The 6,260-nt window shown below is 44.6% G+C and overlaps 1 pseudogene; it reads right to left on the bottom strand.

The window, feature by feature from the left end:
- Nucleotides 1-833: 833 nt before the first annotated feature.
- On the bottom strand, nt 834-5,569 carry LOC104488739 (annotated as a pseudogene).
- Between the last annotated feature and the right edge of the window lie 691 nt (nt 5,570-6,260).

The raw sequence follows: 6,260 nt of genomic DNA, 5'->3' as shown, positions 1-6,260 counted from the left end.
GGGGAATGCCCCCCTTTTCAAACCGCGACAGACCTCCTAATTGAGTGGAATTCCATCACTGCAGAAAAAACCAACCTCCTTTCATAGAGGACTATCTCTACCTGCTTGATTTCCACCTTCTACACCAAGCCAGCTTCATACTAGTGATTCTTAGAAGAAAGCTGTAAGAATTATGTTGAAGTACCTTCATTTTCCATCTCAAGTCTTAAAAATAACTCATAAACCAAATTAAAATATTTCAATCTTTCTTTTAAAATGTTTTTGAGCAGAGACGAGACCTGTACATTTAAATTTGAAAAAGGGAAAGCCATGAATGAAAATTAATGCATTTTACACTGAAGTACGTGGGCAATCTGACCCATGATTGTCACAGTACTGGGAATCTGCCTGGGGGGATAGCCACTTGCTAGTATTTCTGTGAACCAAAGCCACCTCAAGTCAACAACGGGCTGTCCTTTGACTTCACTGGACCTTGGAAAATGCTCTAGGTGGAGGACAAATAACAGTGAATCTTACCATACGGATTTGTTTTTATGGGAATATTTTAAAATCTTTTAAGAACACATTTTTAAATAATCTTTTTTATGAAACCCATGGGAACTGATTCAGTAAAATTATGCCAAGTCATAAACTTATAAACCCAACTGGAAAATTACCATTTTATATGCATGTGTCTGTACTCACTTAGGCATACAAATGCTGTGCACAGGCATATAAAAGATGATGCTTGTAATTTTTTATGTTGATAGCTCTTTGGGGTGATCCAGGATCATAAAATCCATCAGATTTCTATGTGACATTTAGGAACAGTGGTACCTGTCTCAACGCCCTACCTCTTGAGCTGGTGCCTGGCGATTTAAAGGGCTCACTCCATTTAATGCGGCAGCTGCTCTTCTCCTGGGACCAGGGACAGCATTCCTGAATTGCCTCCGATTGTTCTGCTGTTGTCCAAAGCCTCTTCTAAAGCGATTAGGTCCTAAGAGAATAAACTCTTATTTTACCATCCTTCAAAACTCAATTTATGATTACAGTTTTGCAAATGGATTACAAGGTTAACTTAATATGATATAGGAGTAGAGTCACGCAATAATCACTTTAATTTATTACAGAAAACTACATAAATTTTGCAGAATACTAAATAATTTATCCTTCCAATGTCTCACTGACATTCTTATTATAGGTAGGACTGACAACCACATCATTTGATCTGCAAGAAGAGAAAAGCCCTATCTAACTGACATAGCAGAGAAAAGCTTTCTACAATTCTGATTCCTAATACAGGCAGGAACACTGGCATCGGGAAAGCCGTCAATAGGCTGCCAGAGCTCACATTGCCATGAATTAACTGTGGAATGGAAAAAGCCTTTCGATACAGATACACAAGTGACTTGAGCATCTGGAAGCCAACCCCACTGCAGCGTGGACTACCTCTGAGTGCCCACATTTCAGCACTTGGTAAGTGAAGACTGGACTGTAATTTATATATGTATACATATGTATATATATTTATTTTTAGCTTGACATATCTCTACTTACCGCACATACTGAAGGGGGCACCTTCTGCTGCTGTTTTACACACATACATTTAACATTTTCCCCTAAGCCTGTCTATAATTTTGAAGTGGGCTGAAGCGTCGAGCAGAAGGAAAGTACTCCAACAGAGGCACAGTGCCTTAAAACCTAATCACTCAACACGATAAACTTCTGCAGTCATAATGAAGGAGACATCTCCCGAGCCGCTGCTCCAGCGAAAGGTGCGCGTGTGCTCGGCAGGGTGCATGAAGCAGGCAGAAAGCAGCGCACGGCAGAGGACAGCAGGAGTGCAGCTACACCCTGAACCACGGAGCAGAACCTTACTGATACAAACCGCAGGGCACTTAGACACACGTATTGATCCTACGCCATTGATTCCTGCATCACAACAATTAATAATGACTTGGAGCAATTAGAAATGAAGTGTTCTGAGGCAGCGGTGACAACGCTGTCAGAGGTCCCCACGCTGTGATTAATGAAGGCCCCAGGGTGTAACACCGGTCGGCACCAGCACGGGCTGGTTACGCTGGAATACAAGTGAAGATGATTTGAGCTGCTCTGGCTCTAAAACAAAAGAGCACCAGGGCACGCCTGTGGGAAGCATCTCCCAAACACCGTGTCAAGGTGCTTCACTCCCCACGGCTGGAGGTGGTGGTTGGGAACACTCACAGAAATGCAATACTGTTCACAAGCTCTGCAGGGCTGGTAGTTATTTTCTCTGCAAACAATGCTTTCTCCCTGCAGAAGTGCAGGTGTGTGAATGTTCCTCTCCTGACAAACACCTGAATTTTGGTAATCTGTATCTTTTTGACCAGATGTGGTCTCGTTGTGTTTAATGGCCCTTTTTTCCCCTCCTGGTTCTGTCCTCACAGCTTGGTTTGGTTTTCCCTTTCAGTCCCTTTAACAACCATCTTGGGCTTGCCCCTCTCTCTTGCCTGTCTCTCTGCCAGACCATCCTCCTGTGGGCCACCAAGCCTCGCAACACAGCTCTCCTGCACCCTGCAGAGAGCATCTTCTCTGCAGCAAGACAGACTGAGCTCAGCTGCCTTTCCTGGGAGGGACTGATGCAAAAGGCAGCATCTGAGTAGAAAATCATGCCGCTGTCAGTCAGTTCACATTAGAGAGCCCCTGCTCAGCAGTGCACTCAGGCTTGCCTCACCCAGTGTAAATAACTAATGATGGAGCAATCAGCCTCAGAGGGGTGCCCTGTGTACGCCAGCTGGGGACCAAGGCCTCAGTCTGTCATGGGTATCCTGAAGTGTGACACATGGGAGGCTGCATGTCTGTAAAAGGTCTGGCAGATATTTATTAATGAAAGAACATTTGAATAAAACCCCATAGCATCAGCAGCTGCGGAAAACCCCCACCATGTCTGGGTGCACGCTCAGAGCCTGGTGCTGAGCACACCTGGGCTGGTCAAAAGGCACCTCTGACCAGCAAGTCCAGTTTGGGCAGAAGCCCCAATGTCTGGTGGACTCTTTTTCTGCGGAGATTTGAAATTCTAATTTCTTGTCATTAAAAATCATCTTTCCCCCACTGGGGAGGTGGTTTAAGCCATATTCCAGGAGGGATAACAGCACTTTGCTTCCACAAATTCTCTTGCTGGTCTAATCTGAATAATACCCTTCTCCATCCTCTATCATTACAGTGCTGGGCTGTTCTGATTGTCATTTTGATAATGGTTCTCATGTCTCAGCCCAGAAGGTACTGCATTTCAGCAGGGAACAAAGTGAAATGAGCCCCTGAAGAATTATGGGCTAAATTCCCAGTCGTGCTGAGCCTCCCAAAATTGCTACTGACATCAGCACCACACACTATGGTGGGCCTCTGGATTTGGCAGGGCTGAATTCGGCCTCAGTTCAAGCCTACGAAATACTAAGACTAGCAGAAATAGTTCTATAAATGAATGGAAAATTTCTCCTTTATAAGGAATAGCTAAAAAAAATTATTTTGTTTGATTTGACTCTGCATATGGAAGAATATCAATGCCTATGTTTTTGACAAAAAATCAATTTGCAAAGGGCAAGCATTCTGTTTTGAATGAGAATGATTCTCATTAAGGCAGTACGTGGTGAAGATTAAGAATGTGAGAGTGGGAGGCAGATCGGAGACAAGCGGGACTGCTCCCAGCAATCCCACTGTCCTGATGTGCCATTGGCACTCCAAGGGAAGACTGGAAAGACATTGCTGAAAAATGTCACTACAATCTTCAATCAAGTTATTTAGCAATAATTATATAAAAAAAAAAGGCAAAATTTTGAGAGAGATGGCATTTCATGCAGCAGATCACTTTGCTTTTGTACATAAAAGCCAGTGGAACCAAACAGATTAGCAGGTGATCACTCAGTATTATAAAAAAACTCATCATACAAATAACATGGTCGGCAAAAGTGACAAATTAGCTCCAAGCTGAGCTATCACAGAGAGTTACTGAAGGGGTAATTTAAGTGTGTTCCGGGAAAAAGAGGATTAGGAAGGGGCATAAATAAAATATGCAAAGCCAAAAGGGAATAGAGCATAGGTATTAAGTCATTTTGAATTAGTAATTCATGAGAGAGAGAGAGAGAAATGAATGGATTTATGCTCTGAAAGGGCCCCGATATTCCATTGTGGCAGCAAGAAAAGCTATTCAGAGCCCAAGTACATCTTAAATGCACACAAGAATTATATAGGAGAAAGATATAAGAGCTGTGTTTTGTTACACAAACGTGTTTTCCAGCTTGGCAGGCCTCTGCCATCCCAAGGTGCTCACCTACCTTGCAAATTCCTCTGCATCCAGGCACGGAAACGGGGCCGCCTGTATCCATATGCTGAATTCCTGTTCTTGACCTGCTGCCTTTGTCTGTTCCCCGCAGCACTGGCATCTGTTTGCTCTTTTCTGTGGCGTTTTATGATGTCATCTAGATCAAAACGGCAAAGGGGAAACCCATAAAACCTGCACTTTCCATCAGCAGTGATTCCCACTTTTGGTGCTTGCAATTGTCTGCTGTAAAAATGGAGCTTGCAGTTCTGTGAGCTACACTGGCTGGACAATAAAAGATTAAGCCTAGCTCAGAAAGTATAGGCTCAATTTACTCAGCTCCTGCAGGCTGGAGATTAGAGTTCAGCCAATTATTTTAAAATGTGCTACCATCTGACACATAAGTGCCATGTGCAGGACAGATTTCAGACCCACGTCCCACCGAGGAATTCAATCCTGCAAGTCTGCCACAAGGATGAGAATATTTGCAGGGGCCCTGGTAGCTCAGTGCTGGGCAGAGAAGCGTTTTTGAGAAGGTCTGACTTGGGAGGCTGCAGGAGAGGTGGTCAAAGGGGGTAGAATGGGCAGAAACACCCGTGCGTGCACCTTCACTGTGAGAGATGCTCCAAGGGCTCCTCTTGCCATGCATGGGACAACAGGCACTGTGGGATGAATGTCCCCCTAGCCCCTAAACTTGTAAAGAGGAGAACTGAAGCTTGGTGCAGCAAAGACTGTGATCTGAAGGCTGCAGGGAAGGAATCTCACATGTACAGAACAACTGTCAGGAAAGGTGACATCACGGTCCTGCAAACACTCATGGTTCACCAGGTGGTTTATATGGTTTCCTCTCAATTCCCATCTCCTGGAGTCTGCTCTCTGCATGTCTTTCCTCAGTGCTTTAAAACAAAAAAAAAGGCAAGTTTCTAGTCCTTGATGGTATGAGATGAAGCTTGAAGCCATAAACTTCTATGGCTCAAAAAGCAGTAAGGAAATAGATGCAACATGCACAGTAAATGTCAGCAGTACTTAGTATTTAAAGTTTCAGAGTCTTCAGGACCTGGCTCTTGATTTTCTGACTACGTGGGGTAGATGCTTCTGCTTAATACAGCTAATCTAGAAACACCTGGATGAGGATGTATCTCACAGAGCAAGAACCTCTTAGCTTCTGCCATTGTGTGGTGAACAGAGGGAGAATACCCCAAATACAGGAGGACTGCACAGGGGATGCGAGCTCTCACCTGCGAAACTTGAGTTCTCCTGTATGGACTTGTCTGCATAGAGGGAACCAGCTCTCATGCTTCATGTTGAACGTGTCAATTTGATTTCCAGGCTTGCCTCGCTGCCAGCAGCAGTAAGGTATTCTGGGAACCCTGCACAGCTCTCTGCAGAGAGGAGGGGTTTAGAACAGCCCGAATGTGGCAAAACAGACTCAGGATGTCCTGCCAATGTCCCAGGACTCCCCTCACCCCAGCTTCTGATTAGGCAGCTCTGCCAAGCTCTTCCATGAGCTGCAAGATGTTTCTTTCTTTCTTTGTGAGGCACTACCCAAATGCAGTTCCCAAGGCACAGAGGCTGTATGAAACAACCAGTTATTTTCCCTCTGATTTAGACCCTTTTGGTTTAAAACTATATTAGTAGCGCTCAGAAGATGACAAAATTTTTTTCCGAAGGACATTTTGCCACAGTGCTTCACCAGTTCAGACCCAGCCAAGCATCCCGATGTATCCCTCAGCACTGCTGCTGTAACAAGCTGCACATCCCCTGAGGGACACTGAAATGCTGAGTTTTACAGCAGAGAAAGCACAAGGGACACAGAGGAAGGCGACAGTCTGCTTGCGATATCCAGTGTATACCTGACAGAGTTTTGAAAGCTCATGCCCATCCTGAACAACTGTTTTTAGCTCTTTAAAGACAACACTGGAAGCTGAGGCATCTGGACCATGCACAAACTACTTTTAGAGGCAGACCTCTGTCAAGCAACAGCTCA

This window comes from Buceros rhinoceros, unplaced genomic scaffold (assembly GCF_000710305.1).
Source record: "Buceros rhinoceros silvestris isolate BGI_N320 unplaced genomic scaffold, ASM71030v1 scaffold42917, whole genome shotgun sequence".
Taxonomy (NCBI): Eukaryota; Metazoa; Chordata; class Aves; order Bucerotiformes; family Bucerotidae; genus Buceros; species Buceros rhinoceros.
The sequence above is the reverse complement of the archived record's forward strand: the minus strand, read 5'-3'. Positions and strand labels throughout refer to the sequence as shown.